The 23645-nt window shown below is 39.2% G+C and overlaps 1 protein-coding gene and 1 pseudogene across 2 annotated transcripts in view; one reads left to right on the top strand and one right to left on the bottom strand.

Annotated features, from left to right (window-relative positions):
* Positions 1 to 23645, top strand: part of TAB3 (TGF-beta activated kinase 1 (MAP3K7) binding protein 3) — an 86192-nt gene that overhangs the window by 5628 nt on the left and 56919 nt on the right. Inside the window, exons 1-2 of one of the 2 annotated variants that reach the window (XM_053202219.1) lie at positions 14069 to 14524; positions 22515 to 22625. The gene's annotated coding sequence lies outside the window, so the exon portion shown is untranslated. Of the gene's footprint in view, positions 1 to 14068; positions 14525 to 22514; positions 22626 to 23645 lie in introns of those variants that run through there. The other variant, XM_053202218.1, reaches the window with a different exon arrangement.
* On the bottom strand, positions 21190 to 23642 carry LOC128311432 (PAT complex subunit Asterix-like; annotated as a pseudogene).

Below are 23645 nucleotides of genomic sequence, written 5' to 3'. Positions count from 1 at the left end.
CAAAATTGGCTGTAGTATAGGAAATGCGTAAAATATTGAGCTAATTTCTTTCAGTAACACCATTCCTATTATGTTAAGTATAAGAAACTGTGCCGCCTTGATATATGAGCAAAACTGGATTGTGTGAGTAACTGCAGTGTCTTTTATTAAAATTCATTTAATTATCTCGGCATCTATAAGGCCAAATTCTGTGTGGAGGGAGCCTCAGTTTCTAAATGGTCCATTTATAGGACTATTTTTTTGCAATTCATCACCATTTTCTCACAGAGATAATGTCACGTAAGGCCTTCAGATTCCCAGGCCAGTCCCACATATCTGAATTTGAAGACTGATAGTGGTATACAAACTAACTTCTTTGTATAACAGTGTCTCAACAAGAGTCTGCATTGAGTGCAGGAGGTACTGTAAGATTATGAATACAATCTTGAAGATGGGATGGGGGAGTCACATTCCTCCAGGATCCTAGCAAGGACTCCCAAGTTGTGGGCAGAGGGCTTGCTTCTCTAGCGGATGCAGAGGACGGGGTGAGTAGTGGGACCTAGTCTCTAGAAGGCCGAACTTTTTTCCTGGTGTGGGTCTTCAAAAGGCTGTTTAGTATAGCGGTTGCCCTCAAACCTCTGTTCCTTCACTTACAGAACTTCTCTCATCTGTAGATTGTACTTATTAGTACTGTACTGCCTACCTTATAGGTTCTTGGGAGGGTTCGGCGTGGTAATATATATGAAGCACTTAAAATACCAGCTAGCCCATAGGCCAGTGCACAAGTAATGTTACACTTATATTTATTATTAAGTGTTACTGTGTTACAGCCTCTAAAATACCCCTCTCTGCTTGGCTGTCCACTGCCTCTGTCTTCTATACTTAAATAGTATTGTTCCCCCTTTCCACTGAGAAATGGTTTCATAGCTTTTCATTTTCATACCTGCCTAACGTAAGCATCTTCTTTTTTTCTTTGAAGCTTTTCCAGGCTTTATTTAGTAATATTGGAAAAATAGGTAACACTTTTTTAAAGTCTTTTCATAAATGTGCCCATCTCACCTGTTTAGGCCTTGTGAAGGTACTGACTGGACATTTTGATTGTTTTAGAATTGATGTAAAATTTCTCAACTTTTAGTAGTTTTTGCTGTCAAAATTTTCTTTTTCAGTAAGCTTTTTATTTTGAAATAACTTTAGATTTACGGAAAAGTTGCAAAGACGGTACAGAGTTTCCATATACCCTTCACCCAGGTATACGGAACCATGGTATATTTGTCAAAACTAAAGACATTAACATTGGTACATTTCTATCAACTAAACTGCAATTTTATTTGATTTCATTAGCTTTTCCAGTAATGTCCTTCTTCTGTGCCAGGATCCAATCCAGGATACCATGTTGCATTAGTTGTTAAGTCATTAGAATTTTTTTTTTTTTTAATGTTTATTTTTGAGAGAGAGAACCCACGAACTGCGAGATCACGACCTGAACCGAAGCCGGAAGCTCAACCGACTGAGCCACCCAGGCTCCCCAATTGTTAAGTGATTTTTTTTCTTTTTCTTTTTTTTTTTTTTTTACATTTATTTATTTTTCGAGAGACATAGAGAGACAGAGCCACCCAGGCACCCCTGTTAAGTCACTTTTAATGTTTGTATTTATATCATTAAGACCTCCCATTTCTTTAGTGAATAAGTGTCTGTGGCCCTAAAACCATGTTGTGTATTAAGTTTTCTGCAGATCTTCAGAAGGCCAGGCGTTTCCCTGGGGATTGCCAAGTGTAGGGATACATCTTGGTGCTGAACTTTATAGTTTGAAATAAAAAGAGAGAGTCCTATGATAGTGGAAAGAATGCTATGGAGATAGAGTGGAGACCAAAGCATGTATAGGATTTAAAACTATGTTTTTACAGGACTAAATGGGTTGTTGTATGCGTACACTTTTGATGGGGTTAGCTTCACGATGACAAGCCATTCTTTTCCAGCTGATAAAGTTGGGGTGCCTCGGTGGTTCGTGCCTCGGTGGTTCATTCGGTTCAGCGTCCAACTCTTGAATTTGGCTCATCATCCCAAGGTGGTAGGATCGAACCCCATGTCAGGATCCTGGTTGAAATTCTCTCTCTCTCTCTCTCTCTCTCTCTCTCTCTCTCTCTTTTTCTTTCTCTATTTCTCTGCCCCTCCCTGCTCATGTTCTCTCTCTGTAAAATAAAAAAAATTTAAAAATGTTAAAGTTACATAGAAAGCATACTTTCTTCATATTGGATATAGAAGTTAACTGGAATGAATTGTAGAAGTTAATTTTTTAAAACTGATTTAATAAGAAAATTAATATTAAGTTAGTACAAAAATTTATTGTCACAGATTTAGCACTTTTTTTTTTTTCACTGTGTACGGATTTCAGGTTATGATCATTATTGGTTATTTTGGTCTTTTTCAGGGACACTTTATGCTATAGGTGCCATTGTCATTCTAAATGATGACGCATGCCACACAGAGTTATTTAGTGTAAACAGAAAGTTATCGGTTGGTTGCACATCGTGAACTTTACTTTTAGAAAGTCTTATCTTTTCTGCTCCAGAAATAGCTTTTGGCTATAAGTCTTGGATGGCACAGAAATTAATTTTGAGTTGGTAACACTTGGCTGAAAATGTTTAAATTGAATATAGCCTTATTGAGGGACACTGCCAGTAAACAAATTCTCTTGCTGGGTGGCAATCCTCTAGAACTTAAAGAAATTGGGAGAGTGATGAACTTAATTAAATAACTTTGTTTTTACTTAGGGAGAGCTGCTTCTGACCTTGGACAAATCGCCCGACTCAAAGGAGTTTGTTTTCTTCATTTATAAAATTAGGAGATTTGACTATAGGTGTGAGTCTGTTAGTTGATTTCTAACATTTCAAAGACCTTCTTACTTAATAAAAATATCAAGTGGCTTGTCCTGGATCTGTATGAACCAATACTACTCACTAAGTCTAGATATAAATCAATTTACCTTTTTGGATTTGAGTAGTATCAAACCAATTTTACTGTAAGTTTGAGAGTTCCTAGCTGGTTTGGCACCTCTGTGAATACTTTTTGCTAGTTAGCATGTTGTCTGATACCTGCTTTTGAAGTTCTTGTTAGTTATTTGATTTCTTTGCCCTGAAGCAGTGAACTTCAGACTTTTTTACTCCCCCATCCTTTAACAGATTTTGAAAAATAAGTACTCCTTCATACTTAAAAAAGAACTTATTAAAAGTTCACTAAATGTGCAGAAAGCATATGTCAGTGGTAAACAGCTCAGTGAATTTTTACCGAGCACACTTTTGTCCCAGATCAAGAAAGTGAACATTATCAGTCATGTAGAAGCTCCTCTGTGTGCCTGTCTGATCACTTACTACCCTACACCCCCAGTCATTTCCCTGACCTTTTTTTTTTTTTTTTAAATAACCGGAAGTTTGTACCTTTTACTTTCCTTCACCATTTTCCTGACATTTAACATCATATAGTTTTGCCTACTTTTGTGCTTCATATAAATGGAATCCTAGTATACTCTTGGGCAACATTATGAATGTGGGACTTATTTATATACTGTGTATAGTTGTATACTGTATCTTCTCAGAGAGTGTGATAAGATTGGTTTTATTTCTTCTTTAAAGTTATGATAGAACTGAGTCCTGAAGCCATTTAGACCTAGAGTTTGCTTTGTCAGAAAGGTTTTAAGTACAGATTGAATTTTTAAAGTAGTAGTAGTATACTTCAGGGTTTTTTTGTTTTTTTGGTTTTTTTAATTGAGGTATAAACATAACCTATAACATACCACTTATTTATTTATTTAAAAAAGTTAATGTTTACTTTTGAGAGAGAGAGAGAGAGAGACAGAGACATTGCATGAGCGGGGGAGGTGCAGAGAGAGGGAGACCTAGAATCCGAAGCAGGCTCCAGGCTCTGAGCTGTCAGCTGAGAGCCCAGTGTGGGGCTTGAACTCACGAACCCTGAGAACATGACCTGCGCCAAAGTCAGACGCTTAACCGACTGAGCCATCCAGGCGCCCCGTATAACATACCAGTTTAGTTCCAGGCCCACAACACAATGATTCCATATTTGTATATATTGCAAAATGTTCACCACAATAAGTTTAGCTAACATCTGTCACCGTACATAGTTATTACTCTAATTTTTTTCTTTTGATGAAGACTTTTTTTCAAAAATCTTTATTTATTTTTGAGAGAGAGAGAGAGAGACTGACTGAGGCCACAGGCAGGGGAGGTGCAGAGTGAGAGGGAGACATGGAATCTGAAGCAGGCGCCGGGCTCTGAGCTGTCAGCGCAGAGACCGACGCGGGGCTTGAACTCAGGAACCGTGAGATCATGACCTGAGTCGAAGTCAGATGCCCAACCGACTGAGCCACCCAGGCGCCCCTATTTAGTATTTATTTTGAAAAGAGAGAGAGAGAGAGAGAGAGAGAGAGAGAATCCCAAGCAGGCTCTGCGCTGTTAGCGCCCAAAGCCTGACATGGGACTTGATCTCATGAACCACAAGATCATCACCTGAGCCAAAATCAAGAGTTGGATGCTTAACCAACTGAGCCACCCAGACACCCCAACATTAGGCATTGTGACAGCTGTGAGATATTATCTCATTGTGGGTTTTTTTTCCATTTTTTTCTTTTTTTGAAGTAACCTCTGTGCCCAATGTGGGTATCAAACTCATGACCCTGAGATCAAGAGCCACGTGCTCTACCAACTGAGCCAATTGATTTGCATTTCCCTGATCATTAGTGAAGTTGAGCATCTTTTCATGTAGCTTTTGGCCATCTGCATGCCTTGTTTAGAAAACTGACTATTCAGAACTTCTGCCCATTTTTAAATTAGGTTGTTTGTTTTTTACTGTTGAGTTGTAGGAGTTCTTCTCAGAGATCTGATTTGCAAATATTTTCTCCCTTTCAGTAGGTTGTCTTTTCATTTTTGTTGATGATTTCCTTTGCTCTGCAGCAGCCTTTTAGTTAGGTGTAGTCCCGCTTGTTTGCTTTGCTTTTTGTTGCCTTTTGCTTTTGGAGCCAGATTGAGAAAAATCATCACCAACTCTGATGTCAAGTTTATTACTGCCTATGTTCTCTTCTAGAAGTTTTATGGTTTCGTGTGTTATATGTTCAAGTCTTTAATCGATTTTGAGTTCATTTTTGCATATGGGGTAAGATAGTGATCCAGTTTCATTCTTTGCCTGTAGCTGTCCAGTTTTCCTGACAGACGTTATATTTTTAAAATTTTTTAAAAGTGTTTATTTTTGAGAGAGAGAGAGAGAGAGAGAGAGAGAGACAGAGACAGAGCATGAGCGGGGGAGGGACAGAGAGAGACAGAGACACAGAATGTGAAGCAGTCTCCAGGCTGTGGGCTGTTAGCACAGAGCCCGACGTGGGGCTCAAACTCACTAACCGTGGGATCATGACCTGAGCCGAAGTTGGACCCTTAACTGACTGAGCCACCCAGGTGCCCCATTCTTTTTTCTTTTCTTAATTTTTCTTTTCATATTTGTTTATTTTTGAGAGAGATAGAGTGTGAGTGGGGAAGGGGCAGAGAGAGGGAGACAGAATCTGAAGCAACCTGCCAAGAGATTATCAAAGAGACTCTCCTTCCTTCCCTGTGTGTTCTTGGCTCCCTTGTCATAAATTAATTGACCATATATGCTTCAGTTTATTTCTCAGCTGTCTATTCTGTTCTGTTGGTCTGTGTGTTTGTTTTTATGCCAATACCATGCTGTTTTGATGATTATAGCTTTGTAATATAGTTTGAAATCCTGGAGTTTGATGCCTTCAGCCTTGTTCCTTTTTCTCAAGATTGCTTTGGCCATTTTGGGGTCCTTTTGAGGTCAGTCCTACACATTTTAGGATTGTTCTATTTGTATGAAAACTGCCACTGGTATTTTGATAGGGATTGCATTGACTCTGTAGATTGCTTTGGATGGTTATGGACATTTTCACAATATTCTTCCGATCTATGAGCGTGGAATATCTTCCCGTTTATTTGTGTCTTCCCTTTCTCTCATCAGTGTCTTATAATTTTCAGTGTATGGGCAGGTCTTTCACCTCTTTAAATTATTTTCCTACATATTTTATTCTTTTTGATGTAATTGTAAATCGGATTGTTTTCTTAATTTCTCTTATAGTTTGTTATTAGTTAATAGAAATGCAACAGATTTCCGTGTATTGATTTTGTTTTCTGCAAGTACTGAATTCGTTCGTTAGTTCTAACAATTTTTTGGTGGAGTCTTTAGGGTTTTCTCTACATAATATCATGTCATCTGCAGATAGTGACAAGTTTTTACTTTTTCCTTAACAATTGAATGCTTTTTATTTTTTTCTTGCTTAATTGCTCTGCTAAGATTTCTGATACTATGTTGAATCAAAGTGGTGAGAGTGGGCATCTTGTGTTGTTCCTGATCTTAGAGGAGAAGCTTTGAGCTATTTACCGTTGGAGTATGATATTAGCTGAGAGCTTGTCATACATGTCCTTTGTTATATTGAGGTGTGTTCCCTTTATACCCACTTTGTTCAGAGTTTTTATCATAAAAGGATGTTGAATTTTTTTTTTTTGCACCTATTGGGATGATCATATGATTTTTATCCTTTATTTTCTTAATGTGATACATAACGTTGGTTTATTTGCATTCTTGTGTGCCTGGAATAAATCCCATTGATTCTGGTGTATGGTCTTTTTCACGTATTGTTGAATTTGGTTTGTTAATATTTTGTTGAGGATTTTGCATCTATGTTCATCAATGATACTGGCTTATAGTTTTATTCAGTTGTGGTGTCCTTGTCTAGTTTTGGTATCAGAATAATGCTGGCCTTATGAAATGAGTCTGGAAGTGTTCTATTTTGGGGGGAAGAGTTTGAGAATGATTGGTGTTCTTGGAATGGTAGAATTCACTAGTGTCACTGTCCTGGCGTTTTGCTCATTGGGAGGTTTTTGATTATCAATTCAATCTTCCTAGTAATTGTTCCACTTATTCTTTCATGATTGAGTCTTACAAGGTTGCATGTTTCTAGGAATTTATCCATTTCGTCTAGGTTTTTCAGGTTGTTTGCATGTAATTGTTCATTGTAGTCTCTTATGATCCTTTGTATTTCTGTGGTATCTGTTGTAATGTATTGTTTGATTTCTATTTTTATGTATTTGAGCCCTCTTTTTATTGTTGTTGAGTCTAGCTAACGGTTCTCTATTTTTTCCGCAGAACCAGCTCTTAGTTTTATTGATCTTTACTGTTGTTTCTTTTGTCTTTATTTCACGTGTTTCTGGTTTGTTCTTTGTTATCCTTCATTGTCCTGAGTCTGGACTTGCCCCCACCCTGTCCCAGTTCCTTGAGATATGTTAAGCTGTTTGAGAGCTTCCTTTTTTCTTTTTTCTTCTCTTTTCCTTTCCTTTCCTTTCCTTTCCTTTCCTTTCCTTTCCTTTTCCTTTTCCTTTTCCTTTTCCTTTTCCTTTTCCTTTCCTTTCTCTTTTTTAAAAATATATATAGGTATTTGTTGCTTTGAACTTTTCTGTTAGAACTGCTTTTGCTGCATTGCATAAATCTTGGTATATTGTATTTTACATTTTCATTTGACTCAAGGTACTTTTTAAAAATTTTTATTTAAATTCTAGTTAACACACACTGTAGTATTAATTTCAGGTGTACAATATAGGTCACCCCTTCCATGCGTCACCTGATGCTCATCACAAGTGCCCTGCTTAATCCCCACCACCAATTTCACCCATCCTTCCATCCACCTCCCCTCTGGTAATCATCAGTTTGTTCTCTATAATTAAGAGTCTGTTTCTTGGTTTGCCTCTCTCTCTTCTTTTTTTTCCTTTGCTCATTTGTTTCTTAAATTCCACATGAGTGAAATCATAAGCTGTTTGTCTTTCTCTGATTTATTTAGCTTAGCATAATATTCTCTAGCTCCACCCATGTCGTTGCAAATGGCAAGATTTCATTCTTTTTTTTTTTTTTTTTTTTTTTTTTTTAGCTGAGTAATATTTCATTATATATTCCAGGAACTTCCATACTATTTTCCAGGGTGGCTGTCCGGGTTTCCATTCCCACCAACAGTGCAAGAGGGTTCCCCTTTATTTTCATTCTTGCCAACACCTGTTGTTTCTTGTATTGTTGAGTTTAGCCATTCTGACAGGTGTGAAGTGATACATCATTGTAGTTTTAATTTGCATTTCTCTGATGATCAGTCATGTTGAGCATCTTTTCATGTGTCTTTTGCCATCTGTATGTCTACTTTGGAAAAATGTGTATTCGTGTCTTCTGCCTGTTTTTTAATTGGATTATTCGTTTTTGAGGTTTTTTTTTTTTTTTAATGTTTGAGAGAGAGTACGAGACTGAGCATGAGCAGGGGAGGGGGCAGAGAGAGGGGGAGAGAGAAAATCCCAAGCAGGCTCTGTGCATTCAGTTCAGAGCCCAGCACGGGGCTCCATCCCAGGACCTGTGAGATTATGACCTGAGCTGAGATTAAGAGTCAGACAGTCAACTGACTGAGCCACCCAGTTGCCCCTTGAGTATTGAGGGTTTTTTTGTTTTTGTTTTTTTAGTTTATTTTGAGAGAGCACATGCATCTGGGTGAAGGGCAGAGAGAGAGAGAATCCCAAGCAGGCTCCGCACCACCAGTGCAGAGCCTGAAATGGGGCTCAAACCCTCAGACTGTGAGATCATGACCTGAGCTGAAACCAAGAGTTGGACATTTAACCAACCGAGCCACCCAGGTGTTCCAGATGTTGAGTTTTATAAGTTATACTTTGGATACTAACCCTTTATCAGGTACATCATTTGCAAATGTTTTCTCCCATTCAGTAGGTTGCCTTTTAGTTTTATTGTTTTCTTTGCTGTGCAGAGGTTTTTGTTTTGATATAGTCACCAGAGTTGTCTTTGGCTTTTGTTTCCCTTCCTTAGACATATCTAGAAAGACGTTAACTGTGGCTGATGTCAAAGAAGTTACTGCTTGTGTTCTTTTCTAGGATTTTTGTCGTTTCAGGTCTCATGTTTAGGTTTTTTATCCATTTTGAATTCATTTTTGTGTATGGTGTCAGAAAGTGGTCTAGTTTCATTCTTCTGCCTGTTGCTGTCCACTTTTCCCACCACCATTTGTTGAAGAGACTGTCTTATTCCCATTGGGTATTCGTTCTTGTTTTGTTGAAGACTAATTGTATAATTGGGGGTTCATTTCTGGGTTTTCTATTCTGTTATATGGATCTATGTGTCTGTTTTGTGTCAGTACCATACTGACTTGATGTCTACAGCTTTGTAATACAGCTTGAAGTCCGGAGTTGTGATGCCTCTAGCTTTGCTTTGCTTTTTGAACATTGCTTTGGCAATTTGGGGTCTTTTGTGATTCCATACAAATTTTAGGGTGGGTTGTTCTAGCTCTGTGAAAAATGCTGGTGGTAATTTTGGTAGGGATTGCATTAAATGTGTACATAGCTGTCTCATGGTATTTTTTTTTTTCTCTTTCGAGTTCTTTGTTGACACATTACTTCAGTATTTGTGAATTTGCTGTTTTTGTTCTTGCAGTTGGTTTCTAGTTTCATACAATTGTAGTTGGGAAAAGATGCTGAATATGGCTTTATTCTTATAACCATTTGGTAAATCTCATATTTATTAAAATTTGTTTTAGCTGAAGTTCCAAATGTATTGGCATTACGGTTATACTCTTTTATCATTTAATGTGTACGGATGGCTTAGTGATAAAACTCCCTTTTATTTTTTGTTTTTTTTAAATAGACTTGAACGTACAATGTAGTGGTTTTTAATACATTCACACAGTTGTCCACCATCATCATAAGCAATTTTAGAACATTAGCATTCATTCCCTATTATCCCCCAGCCCCTTCCCTCCTCATCAGTCCTAGGTAATTACAAATCTTTTTTGCCCCCTATAGATTTGTTTCTTCTGAAATCTTCATATAAATGGAATCATACAATATGTGCTACTTTGTGACCGGCTTCTTTCACTGAGCATAATGCTAAGTTTCATCTGTATTGTAGCATGTGTCAGTTTTATATTTTAATTGCGAGAAAATAGTACACTGGGTGGATATATCATTTTATTCATTCATCAGTTGATGGACATTTGGGTGGTTTTTACTTTTTGGCCATCATGAATAATGCTGTCATGAACATTCATGTACAAGTTTTTGTCCAAATGTATATTTTCATCTCTCGGGCATTTTTCATTCTTACTACTGAGTAAATGTATCTTTTCCTGCTTTTTAAAAATAATTTGCATGGGGAGGTTTAGCAATTAATAGTAATTTTCCCCCCAAAACACTATATTTTGTTAATATCTGCTTTTATGCGCACTATTTCCTTTTACTTTAGAGTTTATTTTGCTTTTCTTACTGCTTAACAGTGGTAGTTAGGTATTAATTCGCAACCTCATTTCCAACACAGGGATTTAAAACTATCATTTCATGTTCAAGTATTGCTTTACCTGAATCCCATAATTTTTGATAGGTAATATTTTCATTATTTCACATCATTTTCTAATTTCCATTGCAGTTTCTTCTTTGATCAGCGAGTTATTGAAAACTGTACTTCTTGGGCCGTGTGGGTGGCTCAGTCAGTTAAGCATTTGACCCTTGATTTCAGCTCAGGTCATGATTTCACAGTTTGTGAGATCGAGCCCTGTGTTGGGTTCTGTGCTGTCAGCACAGAGCCTGCTTGCAATTCTGTTTCCTTCTCTCTCTACTCCTTCCCCACACGTGTTCTCTCTCTTTCTCAAAATAGATAAATATTTTTTAAAAATATTTCTTAAATTCTAGTAATAATGAGAATTTTCGAAGTATCCATATTTTGTAATTGGTTTCTGGCTTTATCACATTTTCCTTAGATAACTTCTCTCTCTTTTTTTTTTTTAACGTTTATTTATTTTTGAGACAGAGAGAGACAGAGCATGAATGTGGGAGGGTCAGAGAGAGGGAGACACAGAATCTGAAACAGGCTCCAGGCTCTGAGCCATCAGCCCAGAGCCCAACGCGGGGCTCGAACTCACCAACCGCGAGATCGTGACCTGAGCTGAAGTCAGACGCTTAACCGACTGAGCCACCGCAGGCGCCCCAACATTTTATCATTTTTGAAGTGACTCTTTTAACTATAGGGATGCTTTTTCTTTGATGTCTGTTTGGTGTCTGAAACTAATTTAGCTGTTGCATCTTTATTGTGGCTCATGTTTGCATGATGTATTTTTCTTTCCTTTTCCTTTTAATCTTTTTGTGTTATATTTTAGGTGACTCTCTTGAAAACAACCTCTATTTGTAGGGATTTTTTTAAATCCAGTCTGATAATCTTTCTTTCTTTTCTTTTTTTTTTTGAACATTTAATTGATTCACATTTAATATGATTACTGTTATTTTGAGATTACTTCCAGCATTTCTGAACATTCCAGTTTACCTGTTCTGTATTTCTTTTTCTCTTCCGTTATTTTTGTATCAGTTTTTCCATTATTGGTTCAAATACCACATATTTATTTTAATTCTTTTTGTGATTACCCCAGCATGTACAGCATGTGTATTTGATTTATCAAAGTCTAGTGTTAAGTGATACTTTCACTTTCCTCTTGGTTGAAGCAAGAACATTAAAACTCCTTAGTTCCATTTAACCACCTCCTGACATACATGCTTTGTCCTGTAATTTCATTTTCTGTAAATTTTTTTTTTTTACAAAAGGCATACATATTTAATATACATAATGAGTTTGGAGTTAAGTTTCTATATGCATTTTAAACTCCACAAGACAGTATTTTATACAGTGTTCCATTAGATTTTAAACCCATTTCCTTAACACTTGCATGGTTCTTCATTCTTTTCTGCATCTCTGAGCTTCCAATTTGGATCGGTTTTCTTTTGCTTTGTGATTTCTGAGTGGGGTTTGCTGGAAGTGAACTTTGTTTTTATTTGAGAATATACTTCATTTCCATTTCTTTAATGTTTATTTGTTTTGATGGGGGGCGGGGTGGTGCAGAGAGAGAAAGATCAAGAATCCCCACCAGGCTCTGCACAGTCAGCACAGGGCCTGATGCAGGGCTGGAACCCACACACTGTGAGATCATGACTGGAGCCGAAATCAAGAGTTGAACACAACGGACTGAGCCACCTAGGAGCCCCTTCATTTCCATTTTTGGTGGATATTTTCTCTGCACTGGAATACTAGGTTGGCAGTTTTTCTTTCTGCTCCTTAGAGATTGTTTTATTAGCTTTGATTTATATTGTTGCAAACTAAGCTATCTTGGGGTGCCTGGGTGGCTCAGTTGGTTAAGCTCAGGTCATGATCTCACGGCTTATGAGTTTGAGCCCCGCGTTGGGCTATGTACTGACAGCTCAGAGCCTGGAGACTGCTTCGGATTGTGTCCCTCTCTTGTTCTGCCCCTCCGCTGCTCGCATGCGCACGCGCGCGCGCTCTCTCTCTCTCTCTCTCTCTCAAAAATAAACATTAAAAAAAAAAAAAAAACAAAAGAAAGTAATTCCCCCCACCCCACCCCACAGGACAGTTTTAAGTGTTTCTTTGTTGATTGTCTGCTAGGAATTCATCGAGAATCTTAAGTTTGTGGTTTGACATTATTCATCATTATTGGAAAATTTTAGCTATATATTGCTTGCGCCCCATACTACCTCTTCTGGATTCCAGTTAACTGTGTTGTGTGGTGGACCTTCTACTGTATTTTCATGTTTCTTACCCTCTCTTCATTCTGAGCTTTTTTCCCACCAATCTATCCTTTGAGGTACTCTCTCCACTGTCTGATTTACTCTCTCACTGACTGTTAAACCTCTTTCTTGAATTCATAATTTTAGTTTTTGTATTTTTCAGTAACTTTTTGCTTCTTTTAAAAATCGATTATGTCACTTACTATGGTTTTTTAGTTGATTACTGAGATTAAATTGTAATTTAAAATTTTGTTTGAAAAAAAATTTTTTCTGTTTGGTAATTCCAGTATCTGGAGTTCCTGTGAATCTCTTTTTGTTGTTTGCTCTTTCTATGGCTTTTGATCCTGCTTTCTTGTCTCCTCAAGTGCTCTGTTGTCTTTAATTGTATGCTGGGCATTGGATTTGAAGAGTTATTTGACAAATTATTTGTGACCAGGGATGATCTCTTCCAGAAAGGATTTATTTTTGTGGCATCTGCTTGAGGGAATCCAGGATTACTTAGTCTAATCTCTGTCAAGATTTTTCTGGGCCAACCAGATGACTCAAAGCCAGAGTGCATTCAGTGTATGGACTGATTCATTTCTGGTTCACCCTTACTTCTAAGGTGGTGATCTTCAGGTTCCTAACCTGAAGCTGGGGGGAGGATTTTCCTTTTGTCCCTTAAAGCCTGTCAGGCTGTCCGATGCAGTTTAGCTTCTGGTTTCTTTTGGATTGTTGGGGTCACCTCTCTGAATTTTCTGGTCCTCTAATCCATCTGAAAGCACTATCCTGTTGGCTCTTCAGTCCTTTAAGATAGTCGTTTCTTACATTTTGTGCAGCTCTATTTATAGGTCTTCAGCAGGCAGGTTGGTTCAAATCCCCTAATGTGCTGTAACTGAGAGAGGAAGTCCTGTTGGCTCTTCATGGCAGAGTACGCCTTGGACGTGTTTCTCTAAGACTTCAGACTCAGCCGCTAGTTCTCTTTAAGTTTGGTTTTACGGAATTGTACTCACTTGGCTAGTTTTGTAGATTTATGTTAAAAGTTTATATTCTGTGTCTATGCGTGTGTATAAATCTAAATAAAATTATAACAATACTCAGCAGCATTTTAAGTCCCTTCAACCTTAGGCAGTTTCTAGATCCTGACAATGGACAGATTTGTTGTATTTTCAGTTTCAGCTAAAAATAGTGTCTGGAGGGGGGCGCCTGGGTGACTCGGTAGGTTGAGTGTCCGATTTCGGCTCAGGTCACGGTCTCACGGTTCGTGAGTTTGAGCCCCACGTCGGGCGGTGAGCTGACAGCTCAGAGCCTGGAGCCTACTTCCGAGGCTGTCTCCCCCTCTCTCTCTGCCCCTCCCCTGTTCGCGCTCTGTCTTTCCTTTCTCTCTCTGAAAAATAAATAAACATTAAAAATATATATATTTACTTTGAGAGAGAGACAGAGCGTGAGCAGAGGAGGGGCAGAGAGAGAGGGAGACACAGAATCGGAAGCAGGCTCCGGGCCCCGAGCTGTCAGCACGGAACCTGACATGGGGCTCAAACTCAGGGGCCTTCGAGGTGTGAGATCGTGACCTGAGCCGAAGTCGGCCGCTTAACCAACTGAGCCACCCAGGTGCCCCTCAAAATAAACATTAAAAAAAAAAAATAGTGTCTGGAGTTACTCTTGGAACATGAAATCCCTCTTAATGGCTATTGGGTGGCACAGTATCAGCTAATTTTTTCTGTCATGTAAAAGAAAGCTTTCCCAGCCGTGCTCGTACCATCATTACATCTGTCATAGTTGACCTGTTTGTAGGTATAATACATATCTGTCCTTTTGAAATAGGAAACACGGATATATTTCTGCTGAGATTCCTCTTTGCTGTCCTGTGAGAGCTCTCAGACAGCCTTGGGAACGAATGTGGTTCTTTACAGGTGAGAACCATTTTCCTTCTTTGTGTAATTTCCGCAGGAGCCTTGTGAGGTGCGATGGTTAGGCAGTTTTAAGCAAAAAAATAGGAAACAAAGCCTGAGGGAAGTTAAGTGACTTGTTGTGGCCCCACACCTGGCTAATGGCATATGTTCTTTGTCTGGGACCACTTGGGCATTTTTTACCTCTTGTGACCAGTTAACGCTTGCCTATGCATACTCACTGATGTCCCAGTTTTGTCATGTTCTGCTTTCTTCTTCCTGTAAACTAAATGATACAGTGACTTCATGACTCATGTCCTAAAGATTGGGACAATGGGGAGATTACTCTTTCATATCCCATCCTCAGTAGCCCCCCCCCCCCCCATTTCTAGTTCATGATTCCACTGGCTCTGGAATTTGCCAACTCCTCTGTCCTTTTGGAAAGCTTGCTTTGTCACTAGTCCTTTTTCATCCCCACGTGTACCATCAGTCTCTTTCCCCGTCTTTAGACGTGCCTCCGTTTTTCCAGTTGCAAAAAAGATACCTCTTTTCTTTCCAACACATTTGCCATCCTTGTCATTCATATGGCTAAACTGAAACCCTCTAACTCCCTTACTGGGTATCTTCTGTAAGGCTTCTTTTCCTTCTGTAATCACCCTTGATGAAGATCCTAGCCAAAATCTTGTTTGCTCTGATCATCTGAATCTTTGGGAGAACAAAAAGCTTTTCTGCCTTGGACCCGTTTTGCAGTCAGTGTGTCACCAGAAATATGGTGGTGCTTCTGCTTCTACATGGTGCCTACATTCCACATGCCGTGTCCTTGTTACGGTAACTTTGAACAGTTATGTAGGTTTATGAAGGTCAAATGCCCTTGTTTACTGGGAGTAGTCAGTCAGTATGGTGTTCAGTTACTACGGATTTCAGCGTATGAGGATGTGGCCTCCTCACATTCAGTATTACTCCATTTTCTTTCAAGAACTAGTTACTTTTAATCCCTGAGGATTCTTTTCTCGGAAGTTCATTCATTAGTGCCCCCTCTTGTCCCACTGACAAACCTGTCGTGCTTTAAACTATTGCTAGAACTGCTACCGGTGCTGTTATCTCTTGAATATCCTCATCAGAGTATTGGCATTCTTTCCTTTTCTTTTTTAAATCCTGTATCTTTTCTCTTGTCTACTTTGGTTATTTTTCTTCAGTAAACTTGCTTTACCTCGACCGGGGTACGGAGTATGTTATTTTTTTACCAGCGCAAGTGGAAGCTTTAAAACAGGGCATGGGTGCCATAGTCTTGCTTCAGTGCTTATTGCAGAGCCTTGCATATAATAATTCAGTAAGTGCTTAAATTAACATGTTTAATATTATCAATTATAAATGTTAATATTGATAATTATAATTACTAACAGGATTATTAAGTTGATACTTAAATATAATGGTGTTGGCTTTTTAAGGGTTTTATCTCAGGACTGCCTTAAGAACCCTTGCATTAGTTTTATATCTCTAGCTTCTTATTCTACAGTCTCTTTACTAAATAATGAAAATGATCTTTTAAATATTAATTTGAGTTCATTGATGTTTTCTCCTTAAAGGACTCTGTAGTGACTATTAGTTAAGTGCTTTTATTTTTACTTTTTTATTTGTGAACATTTCCAAATGTCTCTTTCGCTGAGAATTTATACCATGTCCGAGACATTGTTTTATTCCTAAATATGTCTATAAAACGACACGTTGTTCTGTATGACCGCAATGCAGTAGCATACACAACACACCTGATAAGGATGTCTTTTTTGTTTTTAACTACTTATTTTGAAAGAGAGAGTTTGCACCTGCATGCACTCCTGAGTGGGAGAGGGGCAGAGAGAGAGAAAGAGAGAGAATCCCAAGCTGGCTCGCCTGTTAGTGCATAGCCTGACTCGGGGCTCTATCCCAGGGACTGTGAGAACAGGACCTGAGCTGACACCAAGTCAGGTAGATGCTCAGCCGACTGAGCCAGCCAGGTGCCCCAATAATGATTTCTTAATAGCTCTTACCATACTTAGTCCATGTTCAAGTTTCCCCAGTTCCCTAACACGTGTTTTTGTATAGTTTGATTTGTCAGAGGGCTCCGGTGATAACCTCCTGATCCCTTCATGAAGCCCCACTTTTTACCTAATTCTTTTACCATCTACCGATTACCATTGCAAGGATTATTTAATTAAAATTTTCAAAAGTGAGGGGTGCCTGGCTGGTTGAGCATGAGACTTTTAATCGTGGGGTCGTGAATTCGAGTTCCACATTGGGGCTAGAGTTTACTTAAAAATAAAAAAAGTTACAAAATTGTGATTGTGCTAATTTGCTCGCTTCTGCCATTATTAGCTGAAATCTTTCTCTGTGGGAGAATTTTTCCCTCATTCACTAGGGCTCCTTGGTTAACCTGCAATATCTAGTCAGTTCTTGAGTTGTTAATATTGCCTGCTGGGGAACTGAAGACTGTTTTCTTCTCCTTTTTTAAAATGAAGTTTAATTAGTGTATAACATTATGTTAGTTTCAGGTGTATAACATTGATTCAGCAATTCTGTACGTTACTCTGTGCTCACCGCAAGTATAGTCACCATCTGTCACCAAAGAACATTATCACAATAGTACTGGTTCTATTCCCTGCATTACTTTTCATTTCAGTGATTTATTTGTTTTACAATTAGAAGATTGCACATCATTAATCCCCTTTGTTTCACCCATTTCCCCACCCACCTCCCTTGTGGCAACCAGCAGTTTGTTCTCTTTATTTAAGAGTGCTTTATTGTTTGTTTTGCTTTTTAGATTCCATATGTAAGTGAAATCCTATGGTATTTGTCTTTCTTGGACTTATTTCACTTAGTAAAGTACCTTCTAGGTCCCCATCCATGTTGTCTCAAATGGTAGGATACCTTTTTTTTTTTTTATGTTTGAGTAGTATTCCACACACACACACACACACACACACACACACACACACACACCATATCTTCTCCATTCATTCATCTCTGGATGGACACTTGGGTTGCTTCCATATCTTGGCTATTATAAATCATGCTGCAGTAAACATAAGGGTGCATATCTTTTTGGATTAGTGTTTTCAATTTTCTTTGTGTAAGTGCCTGGTCGTGGCATTACTGTATTGTATACTATTTTTAGTTTTAATTTTTGGGGGGAGACTCCATACCGCTTTCCACAGTGGCTATGCCTGTTTACATTTCCACCAACAGTTCATGAAGTTTCCCTTTTCTCCACATCCTTGCCAGCTTTTGTTATTTCTTGTCTGTCTGTCTGTCTGTCTGTCTCTCTCTCTTTTGAGAGCACCTGCGCTCTTTAGCAAGAGAGGGGCAGAGGGAGAGGGAGACCGAGAATCTTAACCAGGCTCCACATCAGCCCGGATCCTGATGTGAAGCTTGATCTCACCACCATGAGGTCATGACCTGACTGACCTGAAATCCAGAGTCAGATGCTTAACTGACGAATCCACCCAGGCACCCCTTGTCTTTTTGATAATAGCCTTTCTGGTAGGTGTGAAATGGTATCTCATTGTTATTTTGATTTGCATTTCCCTGATAATTGAGCATCTTTTCATGTGTCTGTTGGCCATTTGTATGTCATCTTTGGAAAAATGTCCATTTAGGTCTTCTGCCCATTTTTTAATTGGATTATTTTTTTTAACGTTTGTTTGTTTGTTTGTTTGTTTTTTGAGAGACAGAGCATGAGCGGGGGAGGGACAGAGGGAGAGGGAGTTACAGATTCCGAAATAGGCTCCAGGCTTTGAGCTGTGAGCACAGAGCCCAATGTGGGGCTCGAACTCACGAACCGCGAGATCATGACCTGAGCCGAAGTCGGATGTTTGAGCCATCCAGGTGCCCCTCAGATGGTTTTTTTGGTGTTCAGTTTTAGTTCTTTATGTATTTTGGATATTAGCCCCTTATCAGTTAATATCATTTGCAGATAACTTTTTCCATTCAGTAGGTTGCCTTTTCATTTTGTTGATGCTTTTCTTTTTTGGCAAAAGCTTTTCATTTTGGTGTAGTCCCGGTAGTTTAGTTTTGCTTTTGTTTCCCTTGTCTGAGAGACATATCTAGAAACATGTTGCTAAGGCTGATGCCAAAGAAATTACTGCCTATGTTTTCTTCTAGGAGTTTTATATTTTCAGGTCTCACACTTTGGTCTTTAATCCCTTTTGAATTTATTTTGGTGTATGGTGTAAGAAAGAGGTCCAGTGTCACTGTTTTACATGTAGCTGTCCAGTTTTCCCAGTACTGTTTAATTGAAGAGACTGTCCTTTCCCCATCGTATAGCCTCCCTTGTCTCCTTTCTCATACATTAATTGGCTTTTTAAGTGTGGATTTATTTCTGTGCTCTCTGTTTCTTTGATCTATGTGTCTCTTTTTGTACCGGTACTCTACTGTTTTGATTACTACATGTTTATAATATATCTTGAAATCTGGGATTGTAATACCTCCAGCTTTGTTCTTTCTCAAGATTGTTTTGGCTATTCAAGGTCTTTTGTGGTTCCATATAGATTTTAGTAGTATTCTAGTTTTGTGAAAAATGGTCTTGGTATTTTCATAGGGATTGCATTGAATGTGGAGAACCCTTTGGGCAGTATGGATATTTTAGCAATGCTAATTATTATAATCCATGAGCATGAAGTATCCTTCCATTTGTGTCATCTTGAGTTTCTTTCATCAGTGTTTTAGAGTGTTCAGAGTACAGATTTTTCACCTTCTTGGTTAGGTTTGTTCCTAGGTATTTTATTCTCTCTGATGCAACTGTTAATGGAATTGTTTTCTTAATTTCTCTTTCTGCTACTTCATTATTAGTGTAGAGAAATGCAGCAGATTTCTGTGTACTTTATAGACTGCAATTTATTAAGTTCGTTTATCAATTCTATTTTTTTTTTTGGTGGAGTCTTTAGGGTTTTCTCTATATAGCCCTATGTCATCTGCAAATCGTGAGTTTTACTTCTTCCCTACCAATTTGTTCCTTTTTTTTTTTTTTTTCTTCTTCTCTGGTTGCTCTGACTAGGGCTTCCAGTTCTACGTTGAGCAAAAGTGTTCAGTATGGACATCCTTGTCTTATTTCTGATCTTAGAGGAAAAGCTCTCACTTTTTTTACCACTCACTATGCTGTTGTGGGCTTTTCATATACGGTCTTTATTATGTTGAGGTATGTTCTCTTTAAACCTACTTTGTTGGGAGTTTTATTGTGAATGGATGTTGTACTCTGTCACATGCTTTTTTTGTGTGTCTCTTGACGTGATCATAAAGATTTTTATTCTTTCTCTTGATGCTGTGATGTATCACATTAAATTGTGAATATTGTACCATCCTTGCATCCCTGGAGTATGATTTTTTTTTTTTTTTAGTGTAATGTTGACCTTGGTTTGCTCATACTTTGTTAAGGATTTTTGCATCTTTTTGCTCTTGAGAGAGGGTGCAACTGAGTGAGGGGCAGAGATGTACTGGTATTTTGTTCCAGATTTTTTCTTGTAATTGATTTCTGGTTTCATATTATTTTGGTCAGAAGAGATAGTTGATGTGTTTTCACTTTTCTTGAATTTATTAAGACTTGTTTTATGGCCTAACGTGATTTATTCTGGAAAACGTTCCGTGTGTGCACTTGAAAAGACTGTGTATTTCATTGTTTTTGGATAGAATGTTCTGTATATCTGTTAGGTCCATCTGGTTTAGTGTGTCATTTAAAGCCACTCTCCTTTTAATTTTCTGTCTGAATGATCTGTCCGTTGATGTATGTGGGTATTAAACTCCCCCACTGTTATTGTATTACTGTTAGTTTCTACTTTTGTGTCTGTTAATAATTGGTTTACATATTTTGGTGTTTCTGTGTTGGGTGCATAGATATGTACAATTGTTATATCATCTTGTATTGTTCCCTTTATCTTTATGTAGTGTCTTTTTTTGTCTTTTGCTACAGTTTTTGTTTTAAAATCTGTTTTGTCTGGTATAAGTATTGCTACCCTGGCTCTTCTTTTCACTTCTATTTGTATGATAGATGCTTTTCCATTCTTTCACTTTTATTCTGCATGTGCCTTTAGTTCTGAAGTTAGTCTCTTGTAAGACCATATGTGGATGGTCTTGTTCTTTGCTTTATTTTTTAAACACGTTTTATTTATTTTTGAGAGAGAGAGAGAGAGAGAGAGAGGGAGAGAGACAATGAGTGGGGGGAGGGGCAGAGAGAGCCGGGGACAGAGGATCCAAAGGGAGCTCTGCACTGACAGCAGAGAGCCTGATGTGGAGCTTAAACTCATGAATGTGAGATCATGGCCTGAGCTGAAGTCGGAGGTTCAGCTGACTAAGCCGCTCAGGTGCTTCTGGTCTTGTTTTTTTTTTTTTTATTCAAGTTACCCTATATCTTTTTTTTTTTTTTCTTTTGCCAGAATGCAGAACTTGATCATTCACTGTTTTCAACAACAAAAAAACCACAAGTGGATAGCATCTCCCTCACTGGCAGGCAGGTTGGGGAAGGTAGGCAGGAACAGTAGGCCTAGGGTATTCTTTGCCCAGCTGAAGTGGAACCCCAGGGAAAGGGTCAGGTTCCCTCCATGCAGGTGTGGACCCTGAGACTTTCTCATTCAGGGGAACCCAGGACAGCAGGTGACGTAGCAAGCTGAGCAGCCAGGGGGCCGGGCCTGGGGGAAGGTGGCTAGAGTAGTCCTTTGCTGACATCACCGGGGGAGCGTCATGGGCTGAGGGTTCTGCAGATAGGACATCACCGTGGCAGAGATGGACAGCATGGCTGCTCATCATCCGTGCACTGTCCTCAGAGCTCTAGGTGTTGGCCACGCCGATGAACGGGCAGAAGACGGTGACCCAGGCGTACCACTGCACCTTGGGCACGAGGCTGCATGTGCTGAAGATAATGCCGAACAGGTTCATGCAGGCCGGCGTCAGGTCGTCCAAGGCCAGGTTACACTGGCTCTGTGGGGGCTTGTACCCCGGCACTTTGTTCAGCCCCTGTGGGTCTAGCATACTGTTAGTAGATACCCACCCTGTATCTTTTTATTGGAGCTTTAGTCCATTTACATTTAAAGTAATTATTGATCGGTATGTATTGTTTCCTCTCTATCTAAGACTATTTATTATTTCACTGAGGCTTATGATCAAATACTTTTTTTTCTGTATTTTTGAATGATGTGTGATTTTGTGAGTTGGGTTATGGGAAGGGCCTCCCAGTCTTCAGTGAGCATTTTGAATTCTATTGAGGAGATAGAGCAGGTGACAAAAAGCCATATACCCCCTTTGCTGTTGGGCTTTGCAGTGTGGGTGTGGTGCTCCTTTGGGGGTTTGGAAATTTAAAAAATGCCTTTACTTTACCAGAGAGTAAATTAGATTCAGTATGGAGTCATTTAAATTTTAAGACCTCTGGGTCTTAAAGAGCCTGAAACTCATCACATTTTAATGACTAGTATAAATGGGGAGCTGCAGGGACCCCCAATAGTTTGCCGGGGATGCAAGTAAAGTTCCTGTTGCTTGCTTTTTAAAAAAATTTTAAATTTTTTAAATTTAAGGTTATTTGTTTTGAGTGAGTGAGTGAGAGAGGGAGAAGGAGAGAGAGAGAGAATATATCCCAAGCAGACTCCTCGCTGTCAGCACAGGGCCTGATGCAGGGCTCGAAATCATGAACTGTGAGATCATGACCTGAGTTGTAACCAAGAGCCAGCCGCTTAAGTGCCTGAGCTCCCCAGGCGTCCCCCAGCCTCGCTAGCTTTCTGTGAAGACGGAAACCTCAGAGGAGCTGTGGCTGTCCTCCCTGCTGTTGCTGGCTCTCCCTTAGGCACTAGACATGACTTAGTGGGAAGAGGGGCAGGGTGGCTGATGCAGTCAGGTGAACTTTCTGTTGGTATTGATTGAATGTAAACGTATTCCCTGAAATTCCAGGCAGTAAAGGAGTACAAACACTGCTTTCTGTTTCGTGACCTTTGATTTATCTACTATCATTTGCTCAGGCTGTCTTTAAACATTTTATAATTGAAACCTCTTTGGTCTTCAGTTTTTTCAGGGTAGTGTCTGCAGCCTTTTCTCAAGCGTTTCACCGTGAATTGTTGTGTGTCAAACTGGACAAGGCATCTTAGTTGAAGTTTCAGCAATCGAAAAATGAGAGGTAAGGAGTGTATATATATCTTCATTTCGGTAGTTACTAGGGCCAAAAACCGTTCCGAAATCTAATCTGTACTGCTGTTAACATGTATTTACCCCATGCCCTCCCTCTCACCGCTTTGGGCATGGAAGAGCAAGGATGGAAAAATAAAAGATGGCCGGGAAACTTGATGTGTTTGGATTTGGGCCCTAAATCAGGCCCCTGAGAAGGTCTTTATACATGTAATTTGTTACTAGAAAGCTCATCAGCAAAGGGAAGGGTAACTTAGCATATGGTTTTGAACTAAAGGGGCAAATCCCACCCAGGTCCCAGACCCTCGGTGACTGTGGCTGGAGCTGGTGGAGTTTCAAAGACCCGCCCTGCGGAGTAATTGAGTGTGCTGTGTGCACATGTCCATCTTCCACCTGCCTAGCTTTTGTGGTAATTGTTCTTTTCGGTCCATGCTCAATAACAGAGTTGTGGAGGTGATAAATCTCGTATAATGAACATGTACGGGTATAATTTTTTATATGGTTTTGTAGTTCTTTGAGCCACTGGTAGACCCGTTTCAAGAAAGACTGAATAATAATATCAGCTTTGATTTCCACCTAGTTTTTCCACATGACAGAAACTTTGCCACTCTTACAAAACATCTCTTTCCTAGTATAATAACATGTGTGGCTGTGTGTGTGAATTAAACGCCGGCCAAGATGTTGTGAGGCCGGTTGTGTGATTTTAGCTTTTTAGCAAGTTTTTCAAATCCCTGCAGCTTTCAGTCATCTTCTATAAAACAAGGACATTATACTGAGGCTGGATTCAGGGTTTCTCACCTTTGGCGCTATTGACGTTTGAGGCCAGGTAATTTGTTGTCGGGAGCTGTCTGTGGCCTGTAGGATGGTGAGCAGTATCCTTGGCTTCTGCCTACAAAATGCCAGAAGCGTCCCTCCCCAGTATGACAACTTAAATTGTCTCCGCACATTTCCAAATGTGCCTTTTGGGGCAAAAGCATCCCCAGTTGGGAACCACTGGGTTACGCGACATCTA

The sequence above is a fragment of the Acinonyx jubatus genome, chromosome X, assembly GCF_027475565.1.
Source record: "Acinonyx jubatus isolate Ajub_Pintada_27869175 chromosome X, VMU_Ajub_asm_v1.0, whole genome shotgun sequence".
Lineage (NCBI taxonomy): Eukaryota > Metazoa > Chordata > Mammalia > Carnivora > Felidae > Acinonyx > Acinonyx jubatus.
The sequence above is the reverse complement of the archived record's forward strand: the minus strand, read 5'-3'. Positions and strand labels throughout refer to the sequence as shown.